The sequence below is a fragment of the Somniosus microcephalus genome, chromosome 19, assembly GCF_052327205.1.
Source record: "Somniosus microcephalus isolate GS21.2 chromosome 19, FLI_Smic_1.0, whole genome shotgun sequence".
Classification (NCBI taxonomy): Eukaryota; Metazoa; Chordata; class Chondrichthyes; order Squaliformes; family Somniosidae; genus Somniosus; species Somniosus microcephalus.
The window spans coordinates 56,796,110-56,811,961 of NC_141005.1; positions in this window are offsets into that span (position 1 = coordinate 56,796,110).

Here is a 15,852-nt window from a genome sequence, read left to right on the forward strand (position 1 = left end):
CCTCCAACACTGGGGATCAGCCTCACGGCTCTTTTCTGCACTGAATCCAGAGCTTGAATGTCTTCATGTTTACCTGGACAGCCAGGCTGGGATTTTCGACTCAAGGAAAATCTGAGCACACTCTGGCAGGGCAAGAGTTTGCCTGAAACCAGGATGCAACCCGCAACGTGTCATGGGCAGCAGCCCCAAGAGCTGTGCCGTGGACAAGTTATGGGGCTGGAGAGTTGAATCGATCATCTCCCAGTCGATTCAACTCTTTTCCAAGTGGCAGTGATGTGGGGAGGTGGGGATGATTTAAGATTTAAAACCCCTTTCACCACCCATAGCAACACTGGGCCCCAGAACTCACCAGTTTCCTCGTGCAGTGCTGCTAAGGTGCTAATGATGGGAGAATGGAGGGAAATTACCATGGGCCTATTTAAGGGTGGGGATTCGGTGGTAGGCTCCCACTGCTCTGTTTTCCTTATTGCACTGCTCTGGAAAATGGCCGGGTCACTGAAGGAAATCCAATGCCATTACACATCTGATGACACTTCCCCTGGAAAATGCCGGAAGAGGCAGGGGCAAGCAGAGAGCCAGCAGAGCAGCTCCTGAAGAACTTTCTGTCCATGTTATGTCAATGAGCCAGGATAACTTGCGGGGAAACCCCTGACTGTAGCCATCGGGCCCAAACCTAATACTGTCCTCACTCACATCCATCATCCACCTGGGGTAACTGGATAGCAATGAGCAGTGGGAGCCTTGTCTGATTCTTCCCCTATCTAGCCCATGGACTTTGAGACAAATTGTAGTTGCTGCCTTACTGGGACTGACTAATGTGGCACAGAGCAGTGATAAACTGTGACCTTTTCAGTCTGCATAGTTCAGGGGCTGACTAATTATTGACACAGAGTTAAAGGGTGTGGTCAATTATTTATTGACATAAAGTCAAGTGAAAGAGGTGAATAATTTATTCCATTAGTGGTTGACTTTGAACTCTGAGCTGAAGGCAGCTATTCCATCTCATTGGTACGATAGCAAAATTCCATCTCATTGACTTTTTGCACCTTTACAGCGCCCAGTACAACACTTATGGATTTATATCACATGTTGCTGAGCTGCACTAACAGACCCAGTTCTAAATGGAATCTAAATACAAAATCTCCTATTTGTCATCCCTTTGTTTTAGGTTTTACTTTGCCATGTGGTTGTGGGGCATTTCTAGGATTTAGCCCCTCTTCTCCCTGTTCCCTGCCAAAGAAAGAGGGAAGCATTTTACAAAACCATCCAGAGGAATGCAATAGGTTGGAGAGGAAGATGTCTAGGAATTAATAGTGGCATTGTGGCAAAGCCACTAAGAGACTTTCACAGTGACTTGTATAATTGCCTTTAATCATGTTTATTACCTTTTAATGTTGGCTCTGGTTAAACAGAGCTAGATCGACAAAATGGCGATCTGACGCGATGACGTCATCACGTGGGCCATGTGGCGTCCCCAACGGCGGGAAACGTGATGACGTCATGACATCAGAGGTAGAGGGCGTTTCCAGCCAGTCCTCGTGTGGAGTGATAGTGAATAGACCTGTTTAGAGCTTCTCCTGCATTTTCTTGTTTTGTAAAGTTTCAGCACATTAAACTCAGTTTGTTAACTACTAGTGAGTTTATAGATTCTTTGCTAGGAGTGCAGAGACTCCTACATTGGTGACCCCGAATCCTCACGATCGTTTTTCGCGGCGAACGCAGAACACGGGCCAGTAATGGAGGCCAATGCAGTGGCCTTGAAGCTCCCCCAATTCTGGGAACAACAGGCGGCCTCTTGGTTTGTGCAAGCCGAGGCGCAATTTGAACTCCGCAACATTGTACAGGACCAGACCAGATATCTCCACGTGGTCTCCGCCCTCGATAGCTCGACGGCATCGAGAATCATCAGCCTTCTGGAGAGTCCCCCGAATGGTGACAAGTATGTAGCCATCAAGACACGATTGCTGCAGGTATTTGGTCTTACCAAAGCAAAGCGCGCTCGCTGTTTACTGACGCTACCAGGGTTAGGTGACTCCAAACCCTCGGAGCTAATGAGCCACATGCTGACTCTCCTGGGGTCCAAGCCCCAGTGCTTTCTGTTTCGCGAGCTGTTCCTTACTCAGCTCCCCGAGCAAGTCCAGGCAGCCCTCGCCCGAGCAGAAACCGCAGACTGCGTCGCGCTCGCCGAAGAGGCGGATAAGATTTACACAGTCCGGCAACAACACTGCGCCATCACGCAACGCCCCGCCACGAGGGGCCTGGCCCCGGCCCCGGCTCCTACCTCGGCGCCTCCGACGACCGGTTACTGTTACTATCATGCTCGTTTCGGCCCGAAGGCCCGCTGCTGCCGCCCACCGTGCAGTTTCGTTACCAGACCGTCAAATAGACCGCCGCGAGTCAAGCATGCCAGTTCCGGTACATCCCCCGTGGCCATGATGGCGATCGGCGCTTCCGGGAATCTCACCTACTTAACCGACTCCATCTCGGGCCGTCGTTTTCTATGCGACACAGGGGCGCAATGCAGCATACTTCCCGCCTCGGTCATCAACCTTCGGTCCGGCGGACGGGGTCCCCCTCTGCAAGCGGCCAATGGGGGTTCGATCCGCACTTGCAGAAAGCGGCTCGTCCAAGTATGTTTTGGTGGACAGTTTTTCACCTGGAATTTCATCACCGCTCAAATCTCGCAGGCCCTGTTGGGTGCTGACCTTTTGGGCGCCAACGACCTGTTGGTGGACATGAAAAATTGACGCCTCGTTCACGCCGCCACGCTCGACGATATTTCGGGGCGCGCAGCACGGCTGCGTCACACACGATTTCATGTGCGCGGCCACAGCCCAACGATTTCACCCGTCTCCTCGAGGAGTTCCCCGAGCTGACGAAGCCCACCTTTTCGGCTTCGACCGTCAAGCATAGGGTGGAGCATCATATTTCGACTACCGGCTCTCCCGTTTACGCCAGGGCGCGACGTTTAAAGGTCGGCTCGGCAGCAACGGCAGCTGACGTACATATCGGAGTTCACCACCGACATCCGGCATGTGGCCGGTAAGGACAACGTCGTCGCCGATTGCCTATCCCGTGCCGCCATCCAGGCCGTCCAATTGGGCATTGACTACACACAGATGGCGGCTGACCAAGCGGCCGACCCGGAGACCCAGAGTTTTCGTTCGGTTCCAGCCAGCCTCCAGCCGAGGGATGTGCCGTTCCATTCCGCAGGTACTACTCTGCTCTGCGATGTTTCATTGGGTGCACCCCGTCCGATTGTCCCGTCTAAATGGCGCTGGGCTGTTTTCGATGCCATACACGGCCTATCGCATCCTGGAGTGCGGGCGTCGCAAAAGCTGCTGGTCTCCAAATTCGTATGTAGGGGAATACGCAAAGACGTCAGAGACTGGGCAAACACTTGTGTTGTTTGCCAACGGGCCAAGGTGCAGCGGCATGTCAGGGCCCCGCTCGCCATCTTCGAGGTCCCGGAGCGGCGATTTGATCACATTCACATTGACTTAGTGGGCCCGCTTCCACCGTCTCGGGGTTTTACGTACCTTTTGACAATGGTGGATCGCACCACGAGGTGGCCGGAGGCAGTCCCCATGACGTCCACCACATCTGCGGATGTTGCTCGAGCTTTCGTTTCATCATGGGTAGCCCGGTTTGGTGTCCCTGCGGATATTTCGTCGGATCGTGGGCCGCAATTTTCATCCGAACTGTGGAATGAGGTGGCTTCCGTGTTGGGCGTTAAACTCCACCGCACTACAGCCTATCACCCGCAAGCGAACGGCTTGTGCGAGCGGTTCCACCATTCCTTGAAGGCGTCGCTCAAGTCCAGCCTTCTGGATGCATCCTGCGTCGACAAACTGCCGTGGGTGATGTTAGGACTCCGCACAGCGTCGAAGGAAGATCTCCAGTCGTCGGCGGCGGAGATGGTTTACGGGCAACCGCTTCGAGTTCCGGGTGAATTCCTGCCGTCCCCTACGCGGCCATGGTCCGCGGCCAGGCAAAGAGAGACCCACCGGGATGCGGCCCGCTGTTTCCGCCCAGTTCCGACCTCACAGCACGGTTTGCCTTCATCCAACGTCCCGGGGGAGTTGTCGAAGGCCAAGTTCATTTTTGTGCGCCAAGACGGCCATCGTACCCCGCTCGCACCTCCTTATGCAGGGCCCTTCCAGGTTTTGCAGGCAGGGGACAAGAGTTTCGTGATCGACGTCGGGGGCAAGCCAGATCACATCTCTGTCGATCGCCTGAAGCCTGTGCACCTAGACCTCGAACGACCGATCGAGCTGGCGCAGCCTCCGCGCCGCGGCCGGCCGCCGACCGCCGCCACACCTGACAACGCCGTGTTACCTGCCAGCTCGCCGCCTGCTCAGCGTTTTCCCCTCCGGGAATTTAGGAGTCGGTCCAACAGACTTGTCCGACCTCCTCAGCGATTGACTCTTCTCATTAAAGACAATTCTGGGGGGACGTATGTGGCAAAGCCACTAAGAGACTCTCACAGTGACTTGTATAATTGCCTTTAATCGTGTTTATTACCTTTTAATGTTGGCTCTGGTTAAACAGAGCTAGATCGACAAAATCGCGATCTGACACGATGACGTCATCACGTGGGCCATGTGACGTCCCCAACGGCGGGAAACGTGATGACGTCAGAGGTAGAGAGCGTTTCCAGCCAGTCCTCATGTGGAGTGATAGTGAATAGACCTGTTTACAGCTTCTCCTGCATTTTCTTGTTTCGTAAAGTTTCAGTACATTAAACTCAGTTTGTTAACTACTAGTGAGTTTATAGATTCTTTGCTAGGAGTGCAGAGACTCCTACAGCATCCCTTACAGCAGAAATGTCCAAATGTCCAAAGGGCAGCACGGTGGCATAGTGGTTAGCACTGTTGCCTCACAGCGCCAGGGACCCGGGTTCGAATCCGGTCCTCGGGTGACTGTCTGTGTGGAGTTTGCACATTCTCCCCGTGTTTGCGTGGGTTTTCTCCGGGTGCTCCGGTTTCCTCCCACAGTCCAAAGATGTGCGGGGTTAGGTTGATTGGCTATGATAAAAATTGACCCTTAGCGTTAGGGGGATTAAATACGTGGGGTTACGGGGATCGGGTGGGATATGTGTCGGTGCAGGCTTGATGGGCTGAAATGGCCTCTATCTGTACTGTGAGGTTTCTGTGATTATGTCCCAAAGACCATTATCAAGGCCCAAGTGTCCTGGCAGCCTTTCTAGTGTTGCCAACCCTCCAGAATTGCCCTCAAGAATTAAAGACTAATCTCCTGGACACTGCTGTGTCATAAGGACGTTAAAAATTGCGTTGTTTCTTAAATTTTCTTTGAATACTTTTGTTTATTAGTTATAAAAATATCAGACACAGTCAAGAATCATCCAATTGGGTAATGAAGAGTCTGTTCACTTTCCAATTCGTGAGGGAAGGCAGTGCGCCGTGAGGATGGGCTTGTTGGGCGACCAATGGCAGGAGTGTAGGGGTAGGACGATCGAAGGCAGGAAGTCATGTGATGACATCTCCAGGAATAGGTCCAACCAAAGTTGGCAACCCTAAGCCCATCCTACATAGCCTAGGCAGCTCATTTCTATTTACACTTGTATTTCTTACTCAGTGGTTTCTCCTGTTTGAAATTTGTGGGTCTGGAGGTTTGAAAAAGGCCTCATTGCTGGATCAATCCTCAATCACGACACTAAGATCTGTCAGTATTTAATTGGTCGAACAACTCGTACTCATTTTCTCAGCTCGCATGTGAAGAAAGGTCACCTGGGCAAGGTACCAGATGGCACACAGCATCCATGGAATCATACCTCAGCAAGGAGTCCTCAGTACCTCCAGGAGAGAGGGAGGGGAGGGGAAAATATTGGTGGAGAAAGGAGTGAAACACTTCTTAAAAATGAACTAGGTACCAACAGCTTTTAATAAGACTCAAATTTAATCCGAAGAGCCTGTCAAATAAATGTGATCACCTTAAAGGGCCATGACGCCAGACTGTAAACCCTGGAGACACACAAAACTTTTCGGAGGTTACAAAAAGTCTTTTTAGGTCACCACAATCTTGGGGTGTACCATTAACATATACACTAACGTACACTCCTACTTGTTGCACCTCCAACAGGTTCCATCAATTCTACTTTCAAGAGAGTAGTAAAATCTCCTCAAGCCTTCAAAAGCACAAAAGAGGCACTTCAAGTTAAAACTTAAACAGCAAATGCTTTTTTGAGCAGCTGTTTATCTTCCAGAGCTGGGTTGTAAAAAATAAAATAAATGATAGAAAATAAAAATTACTTTCTCTTGGAAAATAAATCTCAAGTTATTGCTCTTCTTCCTTTCTTCAAACAGATCGCTAATAGAGCTCACTTCACCATAACTCACCCAGCCAAAAACAGATGGAACTAAGGCCTCGAGTTTAACCTCCGACAGGCAGGAAAGGGTCGGGTGAGGGGTTAAAATCCTGACAATCAAGATCCCGCCTCCAGATCTCCACGTTCCTGGCCACCATAATATTTGGGATTCAGGCCCTGGATGAGGCTCCCACTAGAAGCAGGTGGGGCCTACTTAAGATTCAATGGTCATGGCCTGATAATGCCATCGGCATCACGACGTAATTTAAACATCCACGTAGACAGAGTCCCACGTTGCCTGGCAGCAGAACCATGGCGGGAGGAGCCGACTGGCTGGAAGAGGCCATGGTAAGTTTTGAAATGTTATCTCTCTTTGAACTCCTTGGAATCCTTGAACCTCCCCAGCCCCAGCCTCCCCCAGATCTTCAGGGAATCCTCAGCACTGTCATCGCACGTTGAGAAGAAGGAATCCCCAGGCCCTGCTATCGAATCCGATATCCTGCGGCCAAATTCCCGCTCCCGCCCACCAGCCAGGGGGGTGAATCTGGCTGGGTGTCGGGAGGTTTTATTTAAATGAGGCCCTGGCGTTAAGAACAGCAGGGCCTCCACATCCCCGACCTGGCTGGGTGCGCACCTGCTACCCAGGTAGCACGTATCCTTCCTGCCCCCCTCGTTAGAATAAAGGCCTAAGTCTAGTTGTGAAAAGCACTAGTACTCAAGCTATACTTTCTTTCCACAAGATTACAGTGAGGAATGTCTTTCGGCCTATTGTAGATTATCAATCTAGAAAAAATGACAGTTCCACCATCACCAGCGTCCAACTGTCTCTTAAATGTTTTTGTGCCTTCACCAAATTATCCAATGGTCCATTCTAAGTGTTGCTCACATTTGTATTGCTCATTTTCTCATAAAACTGCCTTTAGGATGGGTTATTATATTTGTGCTCCATAATTCTCATAGGTAGTTGGCCTCCACCGTAGTACAACTGTTTTAGCAGATAAGAAGTTATCTTGGTTTAGACTCAAGGAAGAGTCAGACAGAAGCAGCACAAGGCAGATAGGAATTGTAACAAAAGGTCCGAGGCCAAACCAGACTTAATACAGCTGCCTAAAGTAGAACATAAGAGAGCAAGCAGACAGCAAAGTTTAACAAACCCTGGAGAAATAGAAGTTACAAAGGGAAGCAAGACAGCACAACATAGTCAAGAGAAGAATCTATTTAACAGTTAGCATGGCACAGCACAGTTCTGTGTAAAACTGGGTCTAGGAAAACAGTAAAGATTTAAAAAGGGACTGCTGGAAATCTGAAACAAATGCAGAAAATGCCAAAAATGCACACTAGGGTAAATTTTGCAAGGTTTTGTCTTCAGCCAGAAGAGTGGCGAGAATGTGGAACTCGCTACCACAGGGAGTGGTTGAAGCGAATAGTATAGATGCATTTAAGGGGAGGCTAGACAAGCATATGAGGGAGAAGGGAATAGAGGGTTATGCTGATAGATTTAAATGAGGAAGGATGGGAGGAGGCTCGTGTGGAGCATAAACAACAGCATGGACTGGTTGGGCCGAATGGCCTGTTTCTGTGCCGTATATTCTATGTCATCCTATGTAAGCCAGCAAATAGCGGAAAATTATGGATGCATTTTCAACCCAAATGGATGGTAGATTGAGGGCAATATGCCCACGTTCTCCTGGTGTGCTCTGGCTCCATGCAAGGCCTCTACTGGCAGCATAAGGCCATACAAAATTAACCCAAATGGGTCAGTCAGCACCTGAACGAGGATAGGGTAATGTCTCAGATGTGACCCTCTTCCTCAGAAGAATTATTGTTAACTCTTACCACACGTAGAAGACCTCAAGGAACTCACACAACAACCTATGTGCTACTTTATTCAATGACGGCCGTGAGCATCAGCATAAGGTTTTGTTTCAGTGATTAATGTAATATAATTTTAAAGGTGACTGGCACAAACCAATAGAGGTTAAATCATCATAAGTACAACAATAAACTTGATTTCAGGATTACTGCACAATAGCACAACAATAGCTGAGTTCAACTTGACATAACAATAAGTCAATTTCCGAGGTTATAGTACCTGCTTGGCCAAGTTACCTTTTGTCGTCTTTGATCAGGTAACAGATTAACCGGTGTACTGAAACAGTTTGGCTTCTTTGTCTGATGTTCTTTGGGTTTCTGAGGTCCAACAGCAACAATTCCTTTGCCGTTATCTTTCTGTCTGGCTCAGCGGCAATCTTCTTCCTCTGGCTAACGCCCGGCCTGTACCTGTACACTGCCCTACTACACTCAGTGCTTCTATTTCACATAGCCTAACTGAACTTTACCAATGCAAACACTTTGTGCATTTACCATGTGGGAGAATCTCAGTATCATGGCATTATTGCTGATAATTCTGTCTCAAGGCTTTATTGCACAATGCTGTCTGTCACTAAAAACAAGAGAAAAGAAATTCTCTTTTGTCTTAGTTGCTTTGCCTACTCATCACTCTCGATTGCACATCAGTATTGTGTCATATTATGCATCAGTATTAACGGAAGAATTTTTATTTAATTTTTTTTTATTCGCAATGGTTTTCTTGAAGCAACCCCACTCCTAAAGATTCCTTGCTGGTGTGTTGGTCCACACCCACGGTGGCTTGTGATCATTATTCAAGTACAAGCCTGTACAACGTGTTGCAAGCTGTTCAACTTTGGAGGCATCATAACTAAGCTCAATCTGTTCCTCTTCCAAACAGCCACGTGCCCATATGTCCAGTTGGGTTTCCTGGATAGTGATCAGGAGAAATAATTATTTTCCCTTCCCTAACTGAAGGGCACTGATGGCAACTGTAGTACCCATTCTACAGGCCCAGCAGAGATCAGCAAACTCAGCGGAGATCAGAGATTGAAGCTCGGTCTTCTCTGGTTTGGGTGGCTCAGCTACTCACTAGCTAATCGGTCACCTACAGATTCCACTATTCCAACACTGTCCTGGCCATCCTCCCATCCTTCACCCACCGTAAACTTCAGCTCATCCAAAACTCTGCTACCCATGTCCTATCTCGCACCAAGTCTCTCTCACCCGTTACCCTGTGCGCACTGACCTACATTGGAACCCGGTCTCCCATCACCACAAATTTTAAATTCTTATCCTTGTGTTTAAATCCCTTCATGGCCTCACCCTTCCCTGTTTTTGTAACCTCCTCCAGCCCTGCAACCCTTTACCAACTCTGCGTTCCTTCATCTCTGGCTTCTTGCGCATTCCTCACCCCCTTCGCCCCACCATTGGCGGCCGTGTCTTCAGCCGTCTAGGCCCTAAGCACCGGAATTCCCTCATTAAACCTCTCTGAATCTCTAGTCCTTCCTCGCCTCCTTTAAGACCCCGCTTAAAACCCACCTCTTTGACAAAGCTTTTAGTCACCCCTCCTAATATCTCTTTCTTTAACTCAGCGTCTATTTTTGTGTGATTAGGTTTCAGTGAAGTGCCTTTGCAACTTTTTCAAGGTTAAAGATGCTATCTGAAGTTGTTGCGGATAAACTCGCAGAATTAATAGGGGAACACCCAAACTGAAAGAATTAACTTCAGACACTCCCTGATAGCCTGGTGGAAAATGGATTACTGATTGTTCAATCAGGCCATACAGACCAGAAGGTCACTGATTTGGCTCCCTGTATGTACTGAGTTAGCTGGCTCACTTGGAGCACGACAAATGGCTTCAATTTCCTTTGGCTAGGGAAGGGAAAAGGAAATCAGCCAGGGTTCCTACTCAATCACGAGCCAGCAGCCTCTGTGCATGTTTGGATGTTGGGCTTAGCGCCTCCACGGTTGAATAGCCTGCCAAAGTCTAAGTTCATGCATAAAGTATGGCCTGTGGGCAAGGTATTGGAGGGCTGCTGTCTCCAGTGGAGCTGCATCACAGCATAACTTAACTCCTTCAAGAGAGGAGAAATGGATAAAATCGGCAACAAAAATATTACCGTTGTACTTTGAATTTCACCTCATTCTTATAACAAAAGCTCCAGGAGGATATTTCTTCAGTACAAAACTAAATTCAAATTGCAACTTGGACACAATGGGGGTAATTTTGACTTTGGGCGATAGTGTAAAATGGGTAATATCAAGTCAGATGCCCGTTTTACATTTCTCCTGATTTTCTTTGCTATTGAAGTCAAGGAACTGTAAATTGGGAGAGGTGTAAAATGGGAGTCTATGTTACTGGACCTTTGGGCTCCTACTTGTGCACTCCACAACCCCTTAACTCTTGGACTGCCTCCCTAGTACTTCCACACCCCAGCACCACTCACAAACCTTCCTAGATCCCACAATGCCCCGCTCACTACTCAAATATCCCGTGACACATCGTACTGTTCAGGCATCCGAGGAGTAGGGCCACCATAGTCCAATCAGATGATCCTCCTCCTCCTCAACACACAATTCTCCAATTCCAATAAGGTGAAATGGGAAGACCTCCCAAATAACAGTCACACATGAAACTGTCTGCATTTCATGTGGGCATCAGCATTCTGAGGCCAGTGTTTGCTCATCTGTGCTTGCGGAAGAGAATCAGCGTTGCTTTTGGCTCCACCCCTCGGTAGTTCTGAATCCGTCCCTGGGAGCTACTCCTGGGCTCACGTCTGTGCCGTTCCTGACTCAAACCAGAGCCCCGCTGCACTTTCAGTGTTACTACAGGTTATGGCCCGTTTCTGAGGCGTCAGGTTTCTTTGAAGTCCCCAGTCAGTTTTCTCTGGTTTTCAGGTTGGCATGTACGCATGTGCTCACAAACATACTGGTGCCCAGGTTGTACGATGGTAAAACCTGCAAGCCAAGCAAGAGCCAACAGTGCTGTAACTTGGGAGTGCAGCTGGTATACTAATTGCCATCTGCCTTCACTGTGCACGGTGTCTCAGGGGCTCTGCAGCATGTGCATATTGTTAGGAAGAAGAAAGGGGAGAAAGCAGGGTCAGGGTACTAAATTTGGATGATCAGCCATGATCTCATTAAATGGCGGAACAGGCTCGAGGGGCCGAATAGTCTACTCCTGCTCCTATCTTCCATGTTTCTATGTTTCTATTTATATAGCGCCTTTCACGACCTCAGGGCATCCCAAAGCACTTTACATCCAAATAAGTACTGTTGCAATGTAGGAAACGCAGCAGCCAAATTGCACACAGCATGTTCCCACAAACAGCAATGTGCAAAGTGCCCTGGTGAACAATGCACACCATTCTACCTTCAAGCAAATCTGTCATTCAATCCTCAGATTCTGGCAAGGGCAGTCTGGGAAAGGATGGTGGACAAGCCAGTATAGAAAGTTATCCCTCTTCCAGATGGCCACATCATAGGCTGAGGAGCCCATGGGGATGTGGAGCTGGTGAAGCTGGAGAAGGTTGGTCATGTGATGCTCAGTTTGTGTGACTGCCAAGGAGTGGAACATTGACAGGGAACGCACAGTAACACTGGCAATATCACAAAGTACAGCATGTTCTCCCGAGCCCAGGCAGTCCAAATGTCACGTATTTTATTTTCACACAAATGCAAGAAAAGTCAGAGCCTGAGGTTGGACTGCGCCCCCCACCCCAGAGTTCCCACATCATCGTACCCTGTGTCATCACAACTTGAAAAAGAAACAAGTTCAAAGACCCATGTGCCGAAGGGTCCTAGTTCTGAAACAGAAAAGGGAACACAGGGTGAAGTCCAAAACATGGGTGAGCAAGGGCAAATGCATGTAGGCAGCAGAGTGACAATCTGTTGTTGGGCTAATAACCCAAGATTTGCACTGGCCATGCTGAGTCACCTTGGGATTCAGTCCTCATGAGGCCTGTTCGCAAAAGGAGAATGTAACATTGGTGCAAACATATCAACTAGTCTCTTATGTCCACAGACAACACTACACTAGGTTTAAGGGGCTGGTGGGAAGGAGTCCACCACTCAGGTTTGCGCAATCATAGAGAAACGGTTTTCTGCAGTCTCCCATAGAGTGCAGGCCAGACAGCTGGCAACTAAAATAGAAACCCCGGTGACACCTGCCAGCAACACAGAGGGCGTATCTACCACGAATTATTAAACTGTTGCTATGGAGACCAAAGAACCCAAGCTCCAGGACGCAGTTGTGGCCAGTTTTCAGTCTCTACAGGAGGGATTGTAAGACCTTGTGGGAGGCCACCAGCCACTGACTTATGCTCACGCAGATACTCAAGCAGTATCCCATGAACAGGCTGGCTCTCAAGGTAGTGCTAAATGTAGGCCATTCCATGTCTTTGCACAAGTGATAGTGGACATCCCCCACTCTCCCTTGACCCACCAAGATCATCCAAGCCCAAACAGCCAGAAATGCACATAGTGTTTTTGCCACAGACACAGGGCTCGCTAGGTCAATGGCACCTTGAGCTCATGGAATCCCCAGCTCAAGAGGCTCTCTTAGGAATTGCACAGCCAGCCAGCAGACTGAGTCCTTCCACCCGGGATATGCATAGGAAAAGGTCAAGAGGTAGGTCACGCCACAAAATCCATCACACGAAAAGTGACTGCACTGCAGTGAACTTCTTTACCTAGAGCATGGTGCAAATATGAAACTTGCTACCACATGGAGTAGTTGAGGCGATTAGCATAGATGCAATTAAGGGAAAGCTAGATAAGTACATGAGGAAGAAGGGAATGGAAAGCTATGCTGATGGGGTTCGATTAAGTAGGGTGGGAGGAAGCTCGTGTGGAGCATAAACACTGGCATAGAGCAGTTAGGCTAAATGGTCTGTTTTTGTGCTGTACCTTCTCTGTAATTCAACCACATTGCTTGCATGCAGGAATATATCAACAGTATTATTCACCATGGTTCAAATATTATAACTTTTTATTTTTGGAGTTATACCTACAGCATGTGAGGGGGAAAAATACCAGTGAGAATACATATAAAGAAGGAAAATAACATATAAAAAAACCATCAGCGCACAACAGCAACAAACCTAGATACAAGGATAACTTAAAAGTGGATCATTTTTCTAGCTCCTAACTCCACCGGAGAACCTAGGGTTCGGGCAGGGCCTCTTGGGCGCCCACCAGAGGAGAGGGTGGGAGAAGCAGCACTGGCAAGTCATTCACTGGCCAGCTGGTGATACTGGCTCACATTTTTTATTATAAAAGAAAAAGAAACATTTGCATTTCTATAGCACCTTTCATGACCACCAGACATCCCAAAGCGCTTTACAGCCAATTAAGTACTTTTTTAAGTGTAGTCACTGTTGTAATGTAGGAAACATTTTGTACACAATTGCACCGCCTCCCCCCTTTAGAATGGGACCGCTATTATTTATGTTGCTGGCGCTCTTATCGGAGATCGAAGCCAGGAACCAGGCCTTGACCCACAGGTGGGCCCTACTTCCGCCACTGAGCCAACCTGTGCACCAGGTCCATCCCGAGTCCCAGGTCACTCTGGAGCAGGGAGGCCCGATGTGGGATTTGTCCGACCCTCACCCCCACCTGCTCTGACATCAAGAGCCATGTTTGGGACGGCCGGAAGTTCCGTCCGCCCCAAATGTCTGCATGAATTAGGAGTTGGTGAGATTCTGAGTAAGAATTCCTGCCTCCTCCACTGGACTTTGTGCCACAGGAGTGCCATTGGGGCTGAAGAAGTTTGGTTCCTGTGGGTCATTTTAACTGGTGTCTTATTTGTAATGATCAATAACATGTCATTCTATAGTGGACACTAGGTGGAGCCGTAGAGCTGTGTAGAGCTGTATATAAGACTACACTACCCAGCTGCATATATATATTAAGACTACATTACCCATGAGGCACTAGGCTACCCACAAGGCAACAGTCAAGATGGAAGCCTCTACAGACACTGTACCAGTCCACATGTGCTCAATAAAGTAACTAGCAAAAGCTAGCTGTGTTCATAATAAGAATGTCTATTTATTAATGAACATAAGATAGTACCAGGGTGGTGAAGATCTGCTGAAAATTGTGAAAAGCGACATGGAGAATTTGAAGCCACTAGAGCGTTTGAAACTCACAGGAAACATCGACTACAACTGGCAGACTTTTAAACAACAATTCGAACTCTACATTGCAGCCATCGGATTCGGTACAAAGCCAGACGCAAGGAAGATAGCGTTGCTGCTTACGGTTGCAGGCCCACAGGCGATAGAGGTATTTAATACATTTGTATTTAATCCAGTGGAGAACAGAGAAAAATTAGAAGATGTGCTAAAAAAATTTGATGCACATTGCTCTCCCAAAAAGAATGAGACCTATGAAAGGTACATCTTCTGTTCTCGGACACAGCAGCAAAATAAGACTTTTGATAGCTTTATAACTGATCTGAAACTGAAAGCACAGACATGTAATTTCTCTGAGCTCAAAGCATCCATGATTCGTGACCAGATTGTGTTTGGTATTCATGATAAAAAAAGTCAGGGAACGTCTGTTGAGAGAAACCGAACTAAATTTGGAAAATGCAGTGAAAATATGCCAAGCCAGCGAGCTAGCTCGAAAGCACGCGAAGACTTTCAGTGAAATCAATAATGATGCAATTGTAACGAGTGATAATGCTGCTGTCGGTGCTGTGTCCTATAAGGGGAAGAAACATGGGCAGAACAGAAATGAAAAGCAATCGGAGGATGAAATTTTTAATTGTAAACGCTGTGGTTACAAACACCAGTTAAGACAATGCCCAGCGTTTGGAAAAATGTGCACAAAATGTAATGGAAAGAATCACTTTGCCAAACAATGCTTTTCAAAAGTACAAACTAAGAAAGGGCAATGAGTTAATGTAATTGAGGACACTGATTTAAGTGAGACATTTTTTGTAGGAATGGTGTCATGTGACAATATCAAAAAGGATACAGAAAATGTGCAGCCCTCAGAAATGGACAATGCTGAACATAAAGTTAATGCAGTAAAAGAGGACAAATGGATGATCCCACTGCAGGTAAATGGAGCATTAGTTACCTTGAAACTAGACACTGGGGCAAAAGCAAACTTAATCAGTATGAGTGACATTAACAATATGAAAGAAAAACCCAAAATACAGAAAAAGTCAGTACTACTGAAGGACTATAATGGACAGAAAATAGATAGCTTAGGTGTATGCAGACTTAAAGTGACAGTCAAAGACAAAGTGCATCATCTCATGTTTTCTGTTGTGGCTGAAAGGCTTGATTCACTACTGGGTGACAAAGCTTGTGAGGACTTAGAACTGGTCAAAAGAGTCTACCGTATAAACTGTGCCATAAGCAGACCAGATGACTCGATGGATTCTGTAGTGAATAATTTCCAGGATGTGTTCAAAGGATTTGGAGTTCTACCATTCACTTACAAGATCCAGCTAAAGCAGGATGCTCAGCCAGTGGTACATGCTCCACGAAGAGTTCCAGCACCCCTGCGTGACCGGCTCAAGAATGAACTGGACAGAATGACCACACTAGGAGTCATCAGGAAAGTCGAAGAGCCAACAGACTGGGTTAACTCCATGGTATGTGTAAAGAAAAAGAACAATGATCTAAGAATATGCATGGGTCCAAAGGACTTAAATG